Here is a 23772-nt window from a genome sequence, read left to right as displayed (position 1 = left end):
TTTTTTTTTTGCCTTAAGGGTTATCTCTGGGGCTTGATGCCTGCCTACAAATGCACTGCTACTGTGGCCATTTTTTTTTCCTTAATTTTTTTTTTTTTGACTAGGACAGAGAGAAATTGAGAGGCGAGGGGAAGATAAGGAGGGTGAGAGAAGAATAGACACCTGTAGACCTGCTTCACCACTTGTGAAGTGACCTCCCTGCAGATGGGGAGCCAGGGGCTCAAACTGGGATCCTTGCATGGGTCCTTGTGCTTCGTACTATGAGCACTTGACTTGGTGTGCTACCACCTAACCCCCCAATTTTGTAAATAATTATGAAGACACTTCTAAAGATGAATAAAATCTTAACTGCATGTATTTGCTTCTTTCTTGAATCCTTAGAAATATAATCTATATAAACAGCACTCAATGAATAATCTATATAAACAGCACTCAATGAAACTATTATTACCACTTTAGAGACACTTTTAACTAATTCTGGCAAAAATAATTATGAATTTAGGAGAAAAAATGTTTCAGAAAAGAAAGTACAGAGCACAGTGGAATGAAGAAAAGATGGTATACACTTCCATAATCTTAAAAAAAAAATTATTTATTCCCTTTTGTTGTCCTTGTTTTATTGTTGTAGTTATTGATGTTGTTGTTGAATAGGACAGAGAGAAATGGGGAGAAGAGGGGAAGACAGAGAGGGGGAGAGAAAGAGAGACACCTGCAGACCTGTTTCACTGCCTGTGAAGCGACTCCCCTGCAGGTGGGGAGGGGGCTCAAACCTGAATTCTTAAGCCGGTCCTTGTGCTTTGCGCCACTTGCGCTTCACCCCACCATGTGCACTTAACCCTCTGTGCTACCGCCCAACTCCCTTCAATTCCATAACCTTTTCTTAGCCTAAGGAAGTCCTAGCTCTCCCCTCAGGAAAAAACCCTCTTTAGACCCAGTATCACCATAGCAACTTCCCTCCACCCTTCCCTTTCCTTTTTTATTTATTTTCTATTTTTAAAAAATTTTATTTATTTATTCCCTTTTGTTGCCCTTGTTGTTTTATTGTTGTAGTCGTCATTGTTGGATAGGACAGAGAGAAATGGAGAGAGGAGGGGAAGACAGAGAGGAGAGAAAGATAGACACCTGCAGACCTGCTTCACCGCCTGTGAAGCGACTCCCCTGCAGGTAGGGAGCCGGGGTTCGAACCAGGATCCTTATGCTGGTCCTTGTGCTTTGCGCCACCTGCGCTTAACCCGCTGCGCTACAGTGCTTCCCACCCTTCCCTTTCCTAACCTTGGAGGCTCACAAAGTGAGGGAGGTACACAGCTTCCACAGCTCCTGGCTCTGCTTTGATGTCAAACAGAGGCCCAACCACCATCCAGCTCTGCTGTGGGATGAGCCCGTCCAGGAACTGTTTCCACTCGCAGAATTCAATCTTAATGGACACTGGTTTTCTCACCACAAAGTGGAGACCTGTGCTGGGCCAGTGGTAGGAGCCAGCCTCAGGGAAGTGAACTCTGGAAACGCAGGGAGAGGAGACACTTAATTACTCTGCAGGAACTCACTGAGACCTTTCTGGAGCCAGACTCTGAGCAGGGCACCATGGGAAGTTAGAATACAAAGGGTGGAATTAGATGGATGTGGGTCCTGGCCCCTCTGCTCTTGAACTATGGATCCGAACTATGGATCCTCACCTTCCCCAATCTGTTTCCTCACCTGTAATTAGGGGTCATACAACATCCATTTCACAGAGCTGTGATAGTATGTATCCCAGTGCATGTGGACAGCTGAATATCTTCCTGGGGGTGGATAGCTTTTCTCTAAGGATGGTGATTAAGTGAGAAAGTTTTCTGGGGTCAGGTGCTGGGCTTGCCCAGGGTTGGCTCTCATGGTAAGTGATAGAGTCCTCGGTTCAGCTTCTACAATGATATTGTCTCCCAGCTCAGATAGTGACTGTGACAGTCTGGCAGCTGCTGTGTTCTGCACATGGTTGTGATCATCATTATAGACATTTATCACTTATGGCTGCAGCCACTTGGCACATGGGGAGATTTACATGAGATATAAGAGACACAACCAAAGACTGCCACTACGCAAGTGGTAGGACAGTGCCGTGGTGTTTCTCCTTTCTCTCTCTGTTTCTTACTATCTATCTATCTATCTATCTATCTATCTATCTATCTATCTATCTATTTATCTGTCTGTCTGTCTGTCTGTCTATCTATCTATCTCAGACAAACAAGTCCTTGGGGAGTGGTAGAATGCAGATGTTGAGCCCCAGTGATAATCTTGGTGGCAAAGCAAAGCAACTATATCTGTAGTCTAAAGAGGGGAGAGTGAGTTGTGGAAGAGATCAATGGTGTAGAAGCTGGGTGACGGCTATGTGGTTGTGACTTACACTCTGTGTGTATGATTCAATTTTCTTCAGTGAATCCACCCTCCCTCTTTTTTTTTTTTTTAAACCAGAACACTGCTCAGCTCTGGCTTATGGTGGTGTGGGGGATTGAACCTGGGACTTTGGAGCCTCAGGCATGAGAATTTCTTTGCATAACCATTATTCTATCTACCGCTGCCTTTTTTTTTTTAAAGGAGAAAAAAAACCCAGCACCAATGCAGCCTCTCTGTCATGTTCCTACCTGGTAATTTGATAGGGGAGCAGACCCTCTGGCTGTGGCTGAGGAGCTGAGTGTGAAACTTTACATCAGGCTCAACCTGACGCTGTTGACTGGCTACGGAAGAAGGGCAAACGCTAGAAGAAGAAGAAGAAGAAGAAGTGCCTGTGAACATAGTGTGGGGAGGGTGGGGAGGCAGAGGCCAGGCTGGGGCAGGCAGAGTCTCTCACTCACCGGTACAGGCTCCTCTCTCTGTCCACCATTTCTGTAGTCACAGGCCTCATGGGACTCCAGAAGTTATCTTCAGCCCTCACAGGTTCTATGTGCAGGTATCCTCTGATGAGGTAAGGGGAGATAGACAGGTTCCACCTGTGCTAATTGTGAAGAGACTCTCTGGAACAGGCATGGCAGTGGTCAGCTTTAGGACGTGTTGCCAGGTTTTTCTGAGATCCTGTGACTGGACCATGGAGATCCCTTCCCAGACCTGACTGCTTGGATTGTGGCAGGAGTGTTTGCAGCCTGTCCATGCTCTTGGGGCTGTGGTTTGCAGCCCTAGTTCTACTGCTCCTGACCTCCTGTTTTTTTTTTTTTCCCCCTCATTCTCACTGGTGCAGTTGGGTTATTCTCAGCAGGCCTGAGGTAGGCAGTTTGTGAGAGGAACACATCTCAAGTGAAGAATGGGCAGGAGTAGAGAAGGGGTGCCTACATCTCAGAAGCCAAGACTAGGCCCAGGGAGAGAGTGGGTCCTGGTTGTGCCTGAGACCTGCTACAGATATTCTGGGAGGAGACTTCTAGCCTTTTCCGTTGCTAGAAAAAGAGAGCAGAAATCCCACTGATTTCTAGTTGTGACCCAGGGCTGGAATATTCTCAGGTGGTGATCCAACAGTATCTTGCACCAGAGATAGAGGGATGGAGGGGATGACCTGCCATCACTCCCCACCCACTTTGTCATGATGCTCCCAGATGACTTTTTTCATTCTTCCTGATTCTGGTCTCTGCTGACTGAGTGAGGTTGTAGAGTCGTTCCTCTCACTTCCTCCGGAGCCCTTATTAGGTAGGGCTTATCACATGTGGTGTCGGGCTGAGCTTCACTGACGGGAGACAGACGACCTGGGACTCATGGCTGGGTTGTACGCAGTATCTCTTTATTCATGCTGGACACAGCGCAATCAATGCCAAGCTAAACTAAAACTAAAAACAACTAAAACTCACAATGCTGTCTTTAATATATGCCTGCCAAGTAGGGTGGGAACAGGATGTGACATAGAGAGGGTGGAGTGAAAAATGACTGGTGGAAGATCAGGGTGTGACAAGGAGAGGGGGCAGAGCAGGTGAAAATTCTACTACTGAACCGCCAATGCCCTGGAGGGAGGGTGGTGCTTTATGTAAATATAAAAGTGATTTATGTAAATAGACCGCAGCTTTGAGTGGGATCAAAACCAATTCCTATACAGGCATACCGGTGCCTGGTTAAGCAGAAGCCAGGGGGAGCTGGCATACTACCCAACAATGTGGCTTCCTAAATGGAGTCCCCTCAAGATCTTGGAGGAAGCTGGGGCTGTCTCCATGACATCCCCAGTTATGGCAAATAGAGAACCTGTGTGTCTCCTTTGTGTATGTGGCAAGGGTGGTGATGGATAATGTTCCTCCCAGAGTTAAATCCAATTTATTTGAATCTCACTGCTCTGTAACCAGGTTTCTCGTGTAATCTCTGTCTCTGTGAATGGCCCTTATCTACCTAGTCTTCCCCACCAGAATTGGGGTGTCATTTCTCCATACTCCTGTCTAGAAAATACCTTTCTGCACCTGTTAACCCCTCTCATCTTCAGGTCTCCACTCAGACCCTTTGAACGGGATCAGAGAGCTAGCTCAATGCCCTCATGTGACTCCAGGTGCATATTTTGTCCTATCTCCATGGTGGACTGAATTCCGGGGTGCCTAACACACTGTGGCTTCTAGGGAATGTTTGCTCAGTGATGAGTGGCTCCTTCTCCTAAGCTTAGAAAAGCATTTCCTTCGTTCAGACGAGGCCCAGCATCCAGGTCCCAGGAACAAATGCACTTTTCAGTTACAGGTGAAATGCATCCAACTGGGAGAAAGTGAGGATTGCAGCAGCTCTTCTTGGGAGGAAAGTAGATTCTCTGATGCTGTGACTTTCTCTTCAAGTTTGGTGTGTGTGTGTGTGTGTGTGCTCGTGCACACATGCCTCCCTGTGTGTATGTGGGGGAAATGGTGGTGGATGGCCTTTATGTCTCTGTCTCCAACTTGTGATCTTTGCTGTCTGCTTTCTGAGTGCCACCCACTTACTCATGTTTTCATTTTCATGTGTTCATCTTAATCACCTATTGGAGAGTTTGAGCACATGAACAACATGATTCTATTTGCACTAAACAAACGATAAATAAACGAGAACATTTCACATCTGTGGTTTCTTCCAGGATCACCTGTCTTTCCTCTACTTCGTCTCTTTTCCCATAAGACCAGACTCAATGATTCAGCCCTGGGCCTGGGGCAGTCAGGGGGGAGACTGGGGCTCTCCCCCCTTTACCTTCTGCCTGAGATGTGCAACTGGGGTTTTTCCTCCTCCAGGATACTCAGCAGCTCTGTCACTTTCTCACTCAGCTGGGCCTGGTCCAGCCTGCAAGCACAGAAGGAGTTTTATTCTTCCCAGGGAATAACATTCTAGAATCTGAGACCTCTCACACAGACCTAGTGCAGGGTGAAGTTCTTGGGGGTCAGCTGTGAGATGAAAAGTAAGAGAGGAAATATGCCAGTACTGGGACATCAGAAAGGGAACAAAACCGGACAGAATAAAAGTTGGGCTATGAGTGGTCACAGCTGACTTTGTGGGTTTTCTGAAGCCAGAATGGCCCTTCAGGGCTATACAACATCGTGATTAGCAACCTTTGATCCTAGACCTTCAGTTATTGGATGTATGTTACCCCAGGAGGTAGATATAACCTTTGCTGAGGTGGTCCTCGTTGACAGAGCTCACACCTATATAAGACTGACAACAGCGCTCAGTTGCTCAGACGGGGACTGAGTGTCACAGCTTTATTCCTGAAGGGGACCTGGGTGTCACTTTACAGTGCCTCTGTAACCTCTTCCCTGGTGTTCTAGTGGGTAGGACTGGCCACCCTCACAGTGTCTACTATAGAGGACTGTTCCTTTTGCTGTCAAAATTATCTGCCGGGGTAGGTCCTGGGATTTCTTTCCCAGATGCTAGAAGATTATCTGGACAGAGAGACCAAGCCCTGGGAAGGCCCTTCGGCATATTCAGATGGGGAGAACTAAACATGCTATGTAGGGAGTGAGCTGAGGGAAGGGGGGGGGGCAGAAAGGTACCATCCCCAGGGAATGTTGTTCTTCTGGTTGTAAGTGGCCAGAAACTGGAATTGGTGTATTACACCAAAGTAAAGACTCTGGGGTGGGTAGGTGGGGAGACTACAGGTCCAAAAAGGATGACAAAGGACCTAGTGAGGGCTGTATTGTTATTTGGAAAACTGGTAAATGTTATGCATGTACAAACTATTGTATTTACTGCCGAATGTAAAACATTAATTCCCCAATAAAGAAATTTAAAAAAATGTGGCCAGAATCAGCTTTGTGAGAACCCAGATGAAGACCTCTATGCAAGCTCTCAACCCCTGTGTTAGCTGATCCTTCAGTTTTGAGAGCGGACAAGGAATATTTGCCTGAGATAATTTCAATGGCACAGGCAGATTCCATTTCAGACTTGCCTTCAGCCTTACCAGGACCAGAGAGGTCAAGAAACGGGGGTTCTATAGCCTCTGTCTTCTCTTGGAGAGTGTGACAGTCTTAGTAGTTAGCTACTGAAAATTTTTCAGCCAGAAGTGCCTGTGGACTAGTTTTCAGGAGCAAGAAGCTGAGAGGAGGTGTGGAGTGACCTCACATACACCATAGTCTTTCCTGGACTGCTTCCCTTCATTTAACAACTGCTGCTTTAGATCTCAGACACATCTCTAAAAGGACCTGTTTAATTCCACCTCCCCCTTATGCTACACTTCTGTAACATCTTACAGTTTCTCATGACAGCCCTTTCCCCACAGGAGTGTAAGCTTCCAGAGAAAAGGAACAGAACCCTGAGAGAAGCAGTGACCTGGGAGTGACCATAGCCCATATAGCTTCATTAATATTCATTACTTGACCACTTCCAACTGCTCCCAGTACTGTCTACAATTTACTTACATTTTACTTTATTATAGTCCATTATATAGGTGAAGAAATAGTCTCAGATGAAAATTTGTTCAAGTCTCACTCCCACAATGAGTGGTAAACCTTGTAAGGAACCCAGGCCGACTGTATATATATCTGTCCTTTTCCATCCCCTCTTCAATGCCCTGGCACCTGTCTCTATTGGCACCCCATTCCCTCTCCCCTGAAGCTGCCCTGAAGGAACCACAGGACCTTACCATAGGAATGTGAGTTGACAAAAAGTATGTCTGAGTCCTTCACAGATCAATCTCATGCCAAAGTCACCCAGGTCATTCTGCCGCAGGTACAATTCTGTCAGGCTGGGACTAGAACTGAGCGCAGAGACCAGGTCCTGGCAGCAGCTGGATCTGAGTCCACAGCTGTCCAGCCTGCAGGAAAAAATGCACACAGGCCAGTCATTGCACCAGGTCTTCATTTAACTGTGAAGTGGTGTTCTTTTCTTTCTTTCTTTCTTTCTTTCTGCCTTCACGCTTATCACTGGAGGCTGGTGCCTGCACTATGAATCCACTGCTACTGTGGCCATTTCTTCCGTTTTATTGCATAGGACAGAAATAAATTGAGAGAGGAGGGAGGTAGAAAGGGAGCGAGAAAGATAACTACAGACCTGCTTCACAGCTTGTGAAGCATCCCCTCTGCAGGTGGGGGTCAGGGGCTCAAACTTGGATCCTTGCACTTAGTATTATGTGAGTTTAACTGGGTCTACCACTGCCTGCCCCCTGGAAGTGGTGTCCTTTTTGTATACCTGTGTCTTTTGTTGTTCTGAGTTCCATTAAAGAAGATAAAGAGTTGTCTAGCTTGAAGAACCTGGAGATTTTAAGTTTCTATCTATAGCCAATGAGCCACTCAAGATGTGGGAATCTCCCTACTAATCCAGTGTGTATCCCATGGATCCTATCCACTCACTATATCAACATTGTAAGATTAATTGCCTAAATTTGACCTGCAGTTGTGGGTCTAGCTGCTTACTACAGTGGACCTGCCAAACACCCAGAGTTTCTGACATAGGATGCTTTGGTGGGTCTCAGTGCTAAATCCATCTATGATAGAGGAGAAGGCTGAGCTTCTGATAGAAGAACAAAAGTTGGGGAGGAGTATGATGACCTCACACTCTTTCTAAGTGGAAACGGAGAGTCTGTCCTGACCTCCCCGTTATGTACAGGGGTCTGGAATATATACTGTCTCAGAACAGGGCCACATTGGCACTTGTGATAGAGCTGGGCACTGCTAAGATTTTCAAGGACCTCATTTCATCTGGGAGGATAAGTGAAACTCAAGGGCTGATGGAATCATGGTTGTCAGTTGACCTGCCTCTGGGTCTGAGCAATTGGGTCCTCACTCTTCAAGAACCAACAACCACAGAGAGAGCATGAGGTGGCTCATCCAGAGTGAGGAGTAAGGATGGCAGGATGGGCCTTGTTCATCACCCACTCCTGTACTGTGACTACTTAGAGAGATGTACAGGAGCCCAACATTTAGTACTTGTGGATAAAGCGGGGTTGAACTTGGGATGTCATGCTTCCTTCTTCTTCTTCTTCTAGCGTTTGCCCTTCTTCCGTAGCCAATCAACAGCGTCAGGTTGAAAGCTGTCAGGAGCTGCTTGTTGCTGGCTTTGAAAGTGACTGGGATCCATGTGGATTCAGTCGGCTAGGAAGGATCGTCAGTTTCCCCAATAAATGGGTACTCACGGGATGCACCACGAGGAGGTCGATCCAGTGCATCCCGATTCAGTGCTTTAGCTATTGGGCCACTTCCTAGGCTGCTCAAGCTTTACTTTTAAAGGATATTACACACACACACACACACACACACACACACACACACACACACACACACACACACATATTTTTTTTTTTACTAGAGCACTGCTCAGCTCTGGCTTATGGTGGTGTGGAAGGTCAAACCTGGGACTTTGGAACCTTAGACATGAGAGTCTGTTTGTATAACTTTTATGCTATCTCCCCCCGCCCCGTAAAGGATATTTTCTACTAGAGTCCTTCTGTGGGCCTTTAAATACACAGTGGCTAGTGTGCTTTCTTGATGAGTGTCAGTCTCTTGCAACTTTATGATACCAGTATCTGGTTGGTTTTGATTGCCATAATATCCTTGGTGTCTGCAACAATGTGCATGACCTGAAAAGGGCTCAATAAATGCTTGTAGACTATAGAGATGAATCCCTCTCCTATACTCATTTTCCAGCCCGAATCTCCTTCTCATTTCTGCTTCAGAGCAGAATTTAGGTCTGACTCACCACAGGATTTGCAGGTGGCAGAGAGGGAATGTCAGGGCCACACACAAACTCTGCACTGCAGATTGACTCAGGAAGTTTCCACTGAGGTCCAGATCCTTCAAACTGCCCATAATCCCAGTTATGGAGAAGAGACTCTGCCACCAAACATCAGTGACTGGGGCCCCAGTGAACCTAAAAGATATAAAGAAGGACAGGAGAGACATGAGTGTGTGGCATTCTGAGGTACACAGCACTGAGAGCCCAGTGATGCTCTGTCCCTTTGGGAACCAGGCTGCCGTGTGCAGTGTCTTCCCAGAAATGGCCAGTTTCCTCACCTTCCCCTCTCTTTTCACCATGTAGGGTTATGTGGCTGTCTGTGTTTCATTCTTTTTTTTTTTGCCTTCAGGGTTATTGTTGGGGCTCGGTGCTTGCACCACAAATCTACTGCTCCTTGAGGCTATTTTTTTCCCCATATTTGTTGCCCTTGTTATAGTTGCCATTGATGTTGTTGTTGGATAGGACAGAGAGAAGTCGAGAGAGGAGGGGAATCATAGAGTGGGAGAGAAAGATAGACACCTGCAGACCTGCTTCACTGCCTGTGAAGCGACTCCCGTTGCAGGTGGGGAGCCGGGGGCCGGGACTGGGGTCCTTATGCCGGTCTTTGTGCTTGTGCCGTGTGTGCTTAACCCGCTGCGCTGCTGTCTGATCCCCTGTGTCTCATTCTTTAGCTTTTACCATACCACTCTGAACGTTTATTTCGTGTGTCTGTTCTGCCTTAGTGTTGTTATTTCATAAAGGAAGAAGCAGATAGGGCATGGCACAGGGGATGAGCTCAGGGGTCTTTAGCTTTCCTCTTTCAATGCAGAGACTGACTGATTGTTGTAACTGACAAAACCACTGTGACTTCCACCACCTACAATACTTGATTTTGTATATATTTCATTCAGTGTTCTCCTCACACTGTTTCTCTGGATTTTTTCTGTTAATTTTTTTTTTTTTTTTTTTTTTTTGCCTCCAGGGTTATTGTTGGAGCTCGGTGCCAGCACTACTAACCTACTACTCCTGGAAGTAATTCCCCCTCCATTTTATTGGATAGGACAGAGAGAAAGTGAGAGGGGAAGGGAAAATAGAGAGGGAAAGAGAAAGATAGAGACCTGCAAATCTGCTTCCCTGCTTGTGAAGTGTCCCTCCCCCCCTGCAGGTGGGGGTCTGGGGGCTCAAACCCAGATCTTTGTGTGAGTCCTGCGCTTAGTACTATCTGTGCTTAACTTTAGGGTGTGTTACTGCCCGGCCCCCCAAATCTTTAATCATTTTGGTGAAGAATTTCTTTAGTTCCTACATTCATTTTTTTTGGTGCTAAGTTGTGAATTTTTAATATTTTAAATGACCCTATGATAATTATCTAAATACTTTCTCTAATAATTTATTCAGTTCTGCATCTTTATAAGTTTCTACTATGGACCCATTTACTGTATAGACCTCTATGTTTCTACATGGATTTCTGGTTGTCTTCTATGTTTTTGTGCCTATGAGAATATCTGTTTCCTTTACTAATAGTCGATACTGTGGCTATAGTGATGGAATTCCCCTTTATAATGTGTGTTGGAGAGGCATATGGTGCTGTAGAACTGGCTAATCACAGTGCTATCTGGCTTTTCCTGAGGAGAATGGGGGTGGTACACAGCAGAATGGGAGGGCTCCATGCTGCATCTCTGACTTTTTGAGACCCCCCAGTGCTGTTAACGTGGCACAGTCCATTTCATGTGCTCAGCAGGACAGTCTCAGTTGTATGACCCTCATGCATGAGTCATACAACAATTTAATCTGCTTATCTCTGCTCTCACCCAAATGGTTCTCTATTTGGTGTGGGGACTTACCCAAACTGGTTAATGGGCTCAATGGCCAGTTTCAGTCAGAAAGAGAGTCTCTTTGCATAACCATTATGCTATCTCTTCCTCTGCCCAGTTGCCAGTTTCAGATAACTAGTTTTCCTTTCCCAAAGCTGTGTTTGTGGATAGTTTGGTATACTCATTTCCATGAGCCATTCCTTAAGACCAAGGCTTATGAGCCTGCAGTCTCTCCTCTGTCCTTGAGCTGCATTGTACCACTAGATATGTTGGTGACCATTCAAACATAACTGCTTGCACTGATGTAGCCAATATGTCTGGCCATTCTCACCTCCACTGACCACTGTGCACACATTCACTAACATTCAGAAGATGGTGTGTTTTCTACATGTACTGAAAGCTTGGCTGGGCCTTTTAAATTTAATTTAAAATTTTTTCTTTATTGGGGAATTAATATTTTACATTCAAAAGTAAATATAATAGTTTGTACATGCATAATATTTCTCAGTTTTCCACATAACAATACAACCCCCATTAGGTCCTCTGTCATCCTTTTTTAGGACCTGTATTCTCCCCACTGGCTGGGATTTTGTGATTTTTTTTTGTGTGTGTGTTATATCTTTTTCTATGCACAGTTGTGTTAGGGGAACATGGTTTCCTATTGAATATTCTACTAAAGATCTACCTCCAGAAGTCTCAAGATTTTGAGTTTTTTTTTTGGGGGGAGGGAGTAGTTACTATGCTTTATAAATATTTAATTAAGATGGAATGACATAAAGTTAGTACCAATAAAGGTTATTTAATGAATCCTAAAGGGTAGATTGACAAAGAAAATGCAAAGTTATCAATACTGCAGTAGAGCTGGGGAACTTGGTGTTGGCAGCATTGGGAGATGATTAGAGAAATTCTCATTTTATGTACAGAGGAGGTATGAGACAGAAAGCCTGGGTTAACAGAGCTTCATTGTTACCAGCAAGGAAGTCAGGATTGCAGGGAAAAAACAGAGACTACTTTTTAGATGCACACATTCTGAGGTGATGGGGAGACTTCAGCACACACGTGACTGCCAACAGTCCTGACGAGGGTGCCTGAAGCAGAGGAGAGGCATGTAATCAGAGAGAAACATCAGGAGAGAGAAGCAGGAACCGGTGGGCTACGTAATGGAGAATGTGGAAGACTCAGGTCAGTATGGGGATGAAAGTGTGTCCAGAGAAGGTGACAGTGACCATAGAATGAGGAATGACCATAGAGTGAAGCAGCATATGAGGCTCAAGTTACAAATGGTGACCTACAAGTTGACACATTGTGTTGGGATAGCTTCGCAGGTGGGAGAGAGAGAGAGACGACCAGGGACTCGTGGCTGAGTGGTACGCAGTTCAGTCTTTATTCATGTGGAACGCAGCGCAATCTAAGCTATCTCTAATCACAATCTTGTACTTATATATCCTGAGGTGGAAGATTCAGGTCCGAAGAGGTTGTACATAGGATAGGGGGTGGGGAGAAGGAGAAAGCGTGCAAAACAGTGACGATTAAACCAATGCCCTGGAGGCAGGGCGGTGCTTAGTTACAAGTGGTTATGTAAATAGAATACGGTGTTAAGCAGGGGGGATTAAACCAATGAAACAGAAGGGGTCTTAGAAGCAGAATTTAGAAGCATACCAACAACATTGTGCTACACCAGTGGGACACAGGAGAGGATCTCAGTGGGACAGAGAATGGCGGTCAGTTTGGCAGTTAGAAGTCAAGATGTGACTTCCATTATTTAGCCCCTGAGCTGGGCTTACTGAGAATGCCTCCTGTGCAAAGAATGGTGGGACAGACAGAGAAGCAGAGACAGGGAGGGTGAGGTACTCACAAAATTATACCAGGAGGCTTCCAAGCTTGTCTATACTGTCCACCCATCTTCAGCTGAAGTCTCTGTATGTGGTGGCAGAATTTAGTGCAGAAAGTAAACACCAGAAGATTGATGTCAGTTTGGAATAGCATCCACTTTCCTTGGAAATGGGCCATGGCTTGTGTCACAAACTTTTCATCCTGAATTTCATACAAGCAGTAGAGCAATTGCAAGGAGTATGGCCACACAGAGGAATGATTGCACCAGACCTCCTCCTGTGCCCACTGGAGCAGTTCCCACTTCTTCTCTAGAGTCAGTGTGCAGTTGAAGATATCCTCCAAATTTCTCATCCCCTGTTCACTCAAAAGGCCAAATAAGAAGTGTGTGGTTGCCGCCCCCAAAATGTCATACCACCCGTATATTTCTAGCAACCTGGTTGCAGTTCTGATACTGTTAGGAGGATCAGTGTTCTCATTGTTATCTCCCAGCACACAGAACATCGCTGCAAAGAATTCCTGGAAACACTGGTGAGTGAAGCTGTAGTGTAGGGAGGTAGAGTGTTTTTGGAGAACACCCATGTTTAAGAAAGTGGAGATGACACTGTCATTTAATTGGTGTTTAGTGAGGTCCAAAGGTGTGAACATTGTATATCCTGGCTGGGTGCCCTCAGCAGCCAGAAAACATAAACCCTTCAGCTGAGTCCCTCGTGATTGATCTGGAAGATTCTGGGACAGGAACTGCAGGCAGAGGGCTGTGGTGGTCTGGCACATCAATGAGAGATCCTGTTCCTGATCCACCTGCAGCTTCAGGCAGGTGCACACCAACCAGGACACCCAGGGCAAGAGGCACAGAGTTCAGAGGGCTCGATTTGATTCCACCACGCTAAGGACTCTACTTGCTTGACTCTCCTCTGTGAAATACTTGTAGAAATAGTCGTTCCTGTTTGACTCAGAGAAGCCCAGGACCTCTACTCAACATGGTTGTTTCAAAGAAGGACTGAACTCCCGTAGAGCTTTGTTCCGAGCTGTGATAAGTAAGGAAGCCTCAGGAAGTATGGTTTTCTCCAGAAAACTGCCCAGTAGTGTGTAAACTGGCTGCTGTTGGCTCCAGTGCAAACACATCTGAGATCTCTGCTTCATCCAGATCCATCATAACTCATCCAAACTATTAGGGATGAAGAGCAACTGCTCTGGCTGAGATAAGACCTTCGCAATGGAAATCACTGGGACAGCTGAGTCTTCTGTGAGGAGCTCGGCAAGAGTCATTGGCATGAATTCATCAGCATCGTTCACCTCTCTGCAGTTGAAGTAGAAGACATGCTGGAAATGGTCCCTGTACAGGTGGCCTTTCCCCCAGGCTTACCTCACCTGCTTGGCCAGTGTAGACTTCCCACTTGCAGCTTCCCCATGCAGGATGACGGTGTAAGGTTCTTTCTGGGCACCCAGCTCTGGGACAAATAAGTCAATGGCCTTAATAAGGTATCCTGGTTCCTCTACTACTCCTTGATGCCAGCTTCCCCTGAGCAGACCTCCTGGGTGAGATCTGTATAGAAGTAGCAGTTGTGTGAAATTTTGTTGTGTATTCCCATCCTTCCATGACTGTGTAGGACAGGGATAGTCTCTGTTATATTTCTGGTGTATGTCTTTGATTCCTGAGTAATGACAGGGGAGAAAGAATAAAAAGGTATAAATATATTTGTTCGTAGGTACTTCTATTAATCCATTCACATTGTTTTAGGTGGTCAAGTTCTACACTTTCTGCTGATCCAGATACATTTATTAGGATGGTAGAAGTAACAGGGGCTTCTGGTAAAAGATCCCATCTCAAAGCTTGACCAAATAGTATGCTCTGAATGACATCATTCTACAAACATTATCTAAAGTTGACAGCACTATTTAGAGTTACGGATAAAAAACAGTACAGCATGTATACAATTAAAAATTTTAATCTTATTACAGAAGTCATTCTGTTTACCGAACCTAACTTTTCCATTTATATACTGGGGATTGTGACATCTCATGTAGGAGGTCAGTGTGGAGTGAAGGAGTGACAGATGGTGTGGTAGTTCCCTTTGGTTTCTGACAGTCTGTTTTCAGTTCCTAACACTGAAGCAAAGATCAAGGGCAATCGTAGGTCCTTACATATAGATAGTTAGAAGAGAGGACTTAGTCTTTTGATAAGAAGACAACATATCTGCATGGATAAAAAGAACATCATCTAACCATATGCTGCCTCAAGGGACCAGTTAAGCTTTTAAAAAGTATTCATTTAAACAAGATCAGAAGAGAAAACACAAGTAGAACCTGAAATGGAATTGGCGTATCGCACCAAAGTAAAAGACTCTGGGGTGGGTGGGTGGGGAGAATACAGGTCCAGGAAGGATGATAAATGACATAGTGGGGGTTGTATTGTTCAATGGGAAACTGGGGAATGTTATGCATGTACAAACTATTGTATTTACTGTTGAATGTAAAACATTAATTCCCCAATAAAGAAATAAATTTTTTAAAAAAGTATTCATTTGCAGGAGTCGGGCTGTAGCACAGCGGGTTAAGCGCAGGTGGCGCAAAGCACAAGGACCGGCATAAGGATCCCGGTTCGAGCCCCGGCTCCCCACCTGCAGGGGCGTCACTTCACAGGCGGTGAAGCAGGTCTGCAGGTGTCTATCTTTCTCTCCTCCTCTCTGTCTTCCCCTCCTCTCTCCATTTCTCTCTGTCCTATCCAACAATGACAACAACAATAATAACTACAACAATAAAACAACAAGGGTAACAAAGGGAATAAATAAATAAAATAAATATTAAAAAAAAGTATTCATTTGCATATTTTTCTGTAAAAGAGAAACAGAAAAGATAGCGGATATATATATAGGGAGAGAGAGAGAGAGAGAGGGAGAGAAAGTACAACTCTGGCACATATAGTGTTAGGGATTGAACTTGTGACCTCGTGCTTACAAGTCCAATGTTTTTTTTTTTTTATTTAAGAAAGGATTAATTAACAAAACCATAGGGTAGGAGGGGTACAACTCCACACAATTCCCACTGCCCAATCTCCATATCCCACCCCCTCCCCCGATAGTTTTCCCATTCTCTATCCCTCTGGGAGCATGGACCCAGGGTCATTGTGGGTTGCAGAAGGTAGAAGGTCTGGCTTCTGTAATTGCTTCCCCGCTGAACATGGGCGTTGACTGGTCGGTCCATACTCCCAGTCTGCCTCTCTCTTTCCCTAGTAGGGTGTGTCTCTGGGGAAGCTGAGCTCCAGGACATATTGGTGGGGTCTTCAATCCAGGGATGTCTGGCCGGCATCCTGATGACACCTGGAACCTGGTGACTGAAAAGAGAGTTAACATACAAAGCCAAACAAATTGTTGAGCAATCATGGACCCAAAGCTTGGAAAAGTGGAGAGGAAGTATTAGGGAGGTACTCACTGCAAACTCTAGTGTACTTCTGCTTTCTTATTTTGCTGCCATACTCCAAACTCAGTCAATTTCTGCTTTGCGTTTCTACTTCTTCTTCTTCTTCTTCTTCTTCTTCTTCTTCTTCTTCTTCTTCTTCTTCTTCTTCTTCTTCTTCTTCTTCTTCTTCTTCTTCTTCTTCTTCTTCTTCTACATGCATAACATTCCCCAGATTCCCATTTAACAATATAACCCCCACTATTTCATTCATCATTTTTCATAGTCCAATGCTTTTTTTACTGCACCACTCCCCAGTCAATTCAGTTTAATTTGAAGAATAAACATAGGCTAACATGAAGGGAAAGAAGGGTATATGAGGCTATGGTGATGGCACAGAGATTATGCAAAAAGTCTTCATGACTGAGGCACCAAAGGTCCATGGCTTAGTCTCTAACACCACCAACAACCAGAGTGCTCTGGTTAAGAAGAAAAGAAAAGCAAGCAAAATTAGAAGAGGGCAAGAATTTCTATATATATGTAGTCAAATAGCTTAAACTAAAAAAAAATTACAACAGATAATAAAGGCTATAATGTAACTATGAAGGTGTCAACTCACCTGGAGAAAATAATTCTCAGAAATATTAAATAACTACTATCTGATCTGAAGCTAGAAATGGACAGCAACCCCACAACTGTAGAGAATTTCAAGATTCTGCTATCAGTAATGGCTAGCTCATCCAGGCTAAAAATCAATAAGAAAACACAATATAGATTTTATTACAGATAAAATGGACCTGACTATGTACATAAAAATTCCATTTGATTGCAACAAAATGGACTTTCTTCTCATATGCACACATGAAATTCTCCAGGATAGATTGTCTATTATGTTTCAATTTTAGTATATGTGTTGTCAAAGCAAGAACAGCATATTGGGTCTCAAAAGAAGACTTAATAAATTTAAAAAGTGTGATATAATATCAAGTATCTTTTCTAACCACAATGGCATGAAACTAGAAAGCAATTAAGCAGGAAAGTTGAAAATATTCACAACTATGTGGAAATTAAGTAACAAACTCTGCACAGTCTATGAATAAATTTAAATCCAACAAACAAATGAAGAGAATCGTCCACCAAGACCAAGTGGAATTAATTCCAAGGAAGCAGGGATGTTTTGACATATGTAAATAAATTAATGCAATACACCACATAAATAAAAAGAATGATGGAAAAGACATGGTTATATTAATAGAAGCTGAAAAAACATTGGACACGACTCAAAAATCATTTATGATAATTAGCCTTGAACAAGTGGGAATCCAGGAAAATTCCTCAGCATAATTAGGGCTATATGTACATGACAAGCCTGTGGCTAATATCATACTCAGTGGGAAGTTCCCTTACTCCCACCCCCAAAGTTTGGAACTAGGCAAAGATTTACACTCCCATTACTGACGTTCAGTATTATCCTGGAAACCCTTGCTAGAGAAATCAGGCAAGAAGAAGATATTAAGATAATCCATATTGGAAACCCCTGTTAAGCTATCACTACTTATAGATGTTGTGAAACGACACATGAAAACATCCCAGGAGGAGGCTCAGTGGATAAAAAGGACTCTCAAGCATGAAGTCCCAAGTTTGATCCTTCGCATCACCATGTGGTTCCCAGGCATGCTGACTTTAACAATAACAGCAGCTGAGGAAATAGCAGCAGGGGGTTGGGAAGGTAACACAATATTTATGCAGGAAAACCTTTCATGCCTATGAGTCCCATGTTCAATCCCTAGCACCACCATGAGCCAGCTCTCTGATCAGTTGATCAGTGCTCTGGCAAAGGCTCTTATTTATTGAGCATTTTTTGGATATTGGGCCCTGTGCTAAATGTTTATCTCTTTAACCCTCACACAGTCCAAGGGGATAGACTTTTGATCTATTCTAAAGATGGAGAAACTGAGGCAGAGTGAATCAACTTGTTCAAGATGATAGAGACAGGGCTAGTAGTGGCTTCTACCTAGATCCCAAGTCTGTAAAGGCCAGGCAAATGCCTTCTTGGGAGATGGACATTCATATCCTCTTTCCCAAAGTCCTTCTGAATGTCAGTTTCTTCTCTCTGTGGCCCTATGAGCACTCCCAGGAGTTGTGAGGATTCAGGACACCCAAACAATTACTTGGCTGAAAAAGGGCTATATCCAGGGTTGAACAGTCAAAATCTGGACCCTCACTTTTATGGAACTGTCCCACTGCCTGCCCAGAGAAACACAAATTAAAATCACAAACTCATGGAGACATCAGTGGTAAAGGTCCTAAAAGATCAGGGTAGGAAACCAGAAGATTGGTAAAGTCACCCAGAGAAAAACCACGTGGGGGCTAGTCTAGGGGAAAGGGTGTGGCCTACAGGCCTGTTTCCTTTTTGTAAATTGTACCACTCAACAATTTCACAAGAGATATTGTGACAGCTGTGTTTCATTGCCCAAATGAAGCCTGGCACCAAATACTGTGGTGCTGGAATGCAAACTTGTGTTTTGGTTCTTATTCTTTTTTTCCTGGGTTTTCTTGGTGGGTTCCTCTACCTTATCCTTCAGTTCACTACTTCAGTCCTTGACTCCTGTCTTTCTGTTGGTGGACCTTTCTACTGTAAATTTTAGTTCAGCTATCGTATTCTTTATTTCAGTGCTTTCTGTTATGAGTTTTCTCATAATTGTTGCCATAGCTACTCTGCCTTTTTTGAAGTTTTCTTCTGTGGAAATGATATTTTTGATGAGCATCCTCAGGATCACAATTTTGGTGTTCTCTTTAGGAAGTTTACAGTGTTCTGTTGAATCTGGGGTATGATTCCAATTGCTTTCTTGGCATGTCAGTGTAGAAAATTCCTCCTGTCTTCTCATTAGGTTTGTTGCTCTTGGATGACCTGGACGCAAGGATTTATGCTTGAACCTTGTAGTGACCTGAAGCTAAGTTGTGAGAAGCTCAGTGGTCACTAGTTTGCTGTGGGTGGGACCTCAATCTAGATAGTGACAGCTCTACACACAGACTGGGGCTGGTTTGAAACAGGGTCTGTGATCTGTGAGTCAGGACTTCACTCACATAATCTGCTACTATGGAAAATAAATTCCATATGGCCTGGGAGGTGGCGCAGTAGGTAAAGCATTGGACTTTCAACCATAAGGTCCTGAGTTCAATCCCTGGTAGCACATGTAACATAGTGATGTCTGTTTTTTTTTTTTTTTTCCTCTTTCTCCATCTATCTTTCTTATGAATAAATAAATAAATTCTTTAAAAAAAGAAGAAGAAAATAAATTCCAGTAGGGTATCCTCCAGAGCTTTGGCATGCTGCCTTATTTTCAGGAGGGTTTCAGTCATTCCTTTCCCCCCCGTTTTTACACCAATTTGAAGGTTTTAGAAAATTTTTTGATTTGGGGAGTTGGGGAGGGATCTAGGCACGTGCAATGCCAGGGATCTAACTTGGGACCTTGTGCTTAAGAGTTCCAAACTGGGCCGGTGGTGGCTTATGTTACAGTGCACCAGGACCTAGGTTCAACCCCCTGGTCCCCACCTCCAGAGGGAAAGCTTCACGAGTGGTGACGCAGGTGTCTCTCTGCCTCTCTCCCTTTATATCTCCCCATTCCCTCTATTTCTGGCTGTCTCTATCTAATAAAGATAATAAAAAAATTTAAAAATATATAAAAAAGAGTTTCAAACCATACTCACTATATTACTTCTTCAGCCACCCAGCCTGCAACTTTTAATTTGTGAATGTTTTCATGGTGTTGTAGGTTTGAGGAATAGGCTATGAGCCAGTTATAGAGACACTTACTCAAATTAATCCCTAGGACTTTGTGCTATTCAGATTGAATCCCACTGACGTCTATACTAGAGCACCAGCAAGCTCTAGCAGTGGTCTAGCTGAGCAGCTGTCACAGTCTGTCTCTACAGTTCTTTAATTCCTGTTGCGTGCTATTGCAGAGTTGTAGGAATAGGGCTGGGTGCTAGAATTTAGGTAAAGCTATCCTCTAGACCAGACCAGAATCACATACTTTGTCTGGCTTATGGTTTGCTAAGCAACAGGCCTTTTTTTTTTTTAAATTTTTAAAAAAATTATCTTTATTTACTTATTGGATAGAGACAACCAGAAATTGAAATAAGAGAAAGGAGTGATAGAGAGACAGAGAGACACCTGCAGCCCTGCTTCACCACTTGAGAAACTTTCCCCCTGCAGGTGGGGACTGGGGGCTCAAACCTGGGTCCTTGCGCACTATAATGTGTGCGCTCAACCAGGTGTACCACCACCTGGCCCCGCAACAGGACTTTTTATCTCTTTGGGAGAGAGCACGTTTTCTGTGTCCTACTCTCTTTTTATTTCTCTCTCTATTAATTAATTAATTAATCTATTTGCCTTCAGGGTTATCCCTGGGGCTCAGTGCCTGCACTATGAATCCACTGCTCATGGCTGTCATTTTTTTTTTTTCATTGTTGTTGTTGTTGCTGCTGTTGCTGTTGTTGAATAGGACAGAAAGAAATTGAGAGAGGAGGACAAGACAGAGGGGGATAGAAAGAGAGCCACCTGCAGACCTGCTTCCCAGTTTGTGAAGCAAAGACCCTGAAAGTGGGGAGCCGGGGCTAGAACCTGAGTCCTTGTGCGGGTCCTTGTGCTTCACACTAAGTGTGGTTAACCCAGTGTGCCACTGACCGGCCTCCTCTACTTTCTGTTTCGATATGAGTTTTTCCATATATTGCTGTGGTCTTGCTTTTGATGTTCAGGGAAGGGACACATAGACCCTATGCTATTCTGCCATCTTGGCTCCACCTGTGCACACAATATTTTATAAAGAGAAAATGGATGTTGCCGCATAATATGTGTAGTGTTCATACCTATTTGGGTACCAGTATTATATATGCATTAAAATAATATATAAATTGTCTAATAATTTATAGCATATTTAATCATTGCCAGACATTTATGTTTTATTTTTGGATAGAGACAGAGAGAAATTGAGAGCAAAGGGGGAGGTAGAGAGGGAAAGAGTGAGAGAGACACCTGTAGCCCTGCTTTACCACTTGTGAAGCTTTCTGCCTGCAGGTGGTGACCAGGGGCTTTAACCCGGGTCTTTGCATGTTGTAATGTGTGCTACTGCCTGGCTCCATTGCAGGCTTTTATCTAAATATTTAATCCTTAAAGCCACTTCATGGGACAAGTATTACTACTTTATTTCTGAGGTGAGGAAACTAAGGCTTAGGGCAGGTAAGACATTTTCTCAGAGCTCTGCAGTGTGGTGTGTATAGTGTTGGTGATGCAGCCACAGCATAGGAAAAGGCCTTCAGTAGGGAGAGACTGAAGGACCAATTTTTCTACATTTCTGTTGTTTGGATTTGTTAAAATGAGCGTGCAGTTAAAAAATTAAAAATCTGCCTAGAGCACCCAGCCATGTCAAATTCTTGCGTGACATGGGAGTTCAGAGATGGGCTGAGAGAACCGCAGATCCTTTGTTCAGTCTGGGCTTGACTGGGCTTCTGACACTATGTGGATTCTTCAATATATGTCTTCTCTATAGATAAGGGAGGCTTAAGACAAAGTACAACTTAAGCAGAAGACCATTCGAGTTCAATCCCAGCCAGTTCTCTGCCTCCAACTAGCTGGTAAACGAGCAGATTAAGAGGTCTTGTCCAGAATCTTAACTGATTCTGGATTCTTAATTCGAGCTTCCACTTTTCAGCTGGAAATTACTACGACCACTGCATGGACTTGTTGCAGGGTCAGGAAGGAGAGTGACTGACACAAGGAGTGAGAGCTAGTTATTGTGGCTAGTCCACCCCCCTGCTCTGTGCAGCTCTTCTGGGGCTACAGCATCATATGATTCAAGTGAAGTCTTTGGGTAACATCACTTGGGAAGATTGATTGCCCATGCTGTCCACATTAAACTCTCAGGTTCAAGTTAAATTTGTTACAGAAGGCTTCATAATAACAATATGCATTCAAAAACTCAATAACATCCCAACTCTTCCCTGACTTGTAGTCTCTCTGATTTCAAAAGACCAAAGGGATCAGGAAAAAAAAAGCAGAGATATTTATGTTCCCATTTTTTCCCAGTGATTTACTCTTAGCTCCTAGTTTCTCAGTCTGGTCTAGTGATAGGAGAATTAGTTTGGACATGGTTCCCTTCTAGTGGGTTTGGGAATAAGAAGGAAGGGAAAATGTACAACTGGGATGTGGAAAGAACAAGCCAAGCACTTGGGTTCTGCATTTTTATTTCTTTTCTTTTTAATGTGTTTTTCTTTTTTCTTTTTCTTTTTTTTTTGCCTTCAGGGTTATCTCTGGGGCTTAGTGCCTGCACTATGAACCCACTGCTCCTGAAGAAGATTTTGTTGCCCTTGTTATTATTGTTATTGTTGTTACTGCTTTTGCTGTTGTTGGATAGGACAGAGAGAAATAGAGAGAGGAGGGGAAGACAGAGAGGGTAAGAGAAAGATATACACCTGCAGACCTGCTTCACCACCTGTGAAGCGACTCCCCTGCAGATGGGGAGCTGGAGGCTCCAACCGGGATCTTTGTGCTGGTCCTTGCACTTTGTGCCATGTGCGCTAAACCTGCTGCTCTAACGCCCCGGCCTGGCTTTTTTTTTTTTTTTTTTTTTTTTTAAATATTTATTTCCCCTTTTTGTTGCCCTTGTTGTTAACATTGTTGTGGCTATTGATGTTGTTGTTGGATAGGACAGTGAGAAATGGAGTAGGGTAAGACAGAGAGGGGGAGAGACAGACAGACACCTGCAGACCTGCTTCACCGCCTGGGAAGCGACTCCCCTGCAGGTGGGGAGCCGGGGGCTCGAACCGAGATCCTTAGGCCGGTCCTTGCGCTTTGCACCACGTGCGCTTAACCCGCTGCGCCACCGCCCGACTCCCACTGGCTTTTTTTTTTTTTTTTTTTTTAATTCGTTATTTATTGGATAGAGACAGCCAGAAGTCAAGAGGGAAGGGGCTGATAGAGAGGGAGAGAGACAGAGAGACACCTACAGCCCTGCTTCACTACTCGCAAAGCTTTCCCCTGTGGATTTGGGTGCCGAAAGTTGAACCCCCGTCCTTGTACATTGTAACATGTGTGCTCAACCAGGTGTGCCACCACCCGGCCCCACATTTTTATTTCTTTATTTTAATATTTAAAATATTTATTTATTTATTCCCTTCTGTTGCCCTTGTTGTTTTATTGTTGTAGTTATTATTGTTGTTGTTATTGATGTTATTGTTGTTGGATAGGACAAAGAGAAATGGAGAGAGGAGGAGAAGACAGAGAGGGAGAGAGAAAGATAGACACCTGCAGACCTGCTTCACTGCCTGTGAAGTGACTGCCTTACAGGTGGGGAGCCAGGGGCTCGAATCACGCATTTTTATTTCTTTAAATGCCCTCATGATGAATTTTCTGTTCTTTTTCTGATAAGCCCTTTATTTCTACTTCTGCTTGGATTTCTGCCATGAACTCACTTTCTGCAGGAAATGCCATGATTTTCTCATACATAAGACTTTTCTTTTTGTTTGTGCATTTAGTTTGGTTTCTATTGTTAAGCAGCAGGTGGCACTTTGGACACAGAGCTAGGTTTCTCCTTTATTTCTATGCCGTTTTGGCAGGGAAGAATGGGGGCTGGAGAAATGATGA

General features: G+C 44.1%; 1 pseudogene; it reads right to left on the bottom strand.

Moving 5' to 3' along the window:
• Positions 1–17653, bottom strand: part of LOC103113604 (NACHT, LRR and PYD domains-containing protein 1-like) — a 38242-nt pseudogene extending 20589 nt beyond the window's left edge.
• Between the last annotated feature and the right edge of the window lie 6119 nt (positions 17654–23772).

Source organism: Erinaceus europaeus, chromosome 12 (genome assembly GCF_950295315.1).
Source record: "Erinaceus europaeus chromosome 12, mEriEur2.1, whole genome shotgun sequence".
Taxonomy (NCBI): domain Eukaryota; kingdom Metazoa; phylum Chordata; class Mammalia; order Eulipotyphla; family Erinaceidae; genus Erinaceus; species Erinaceus europaeus.
Note: the sequence above shows the minus strand (reverse complement) of the source record. Positions and strands in the feature narration are given on the sequence as shown.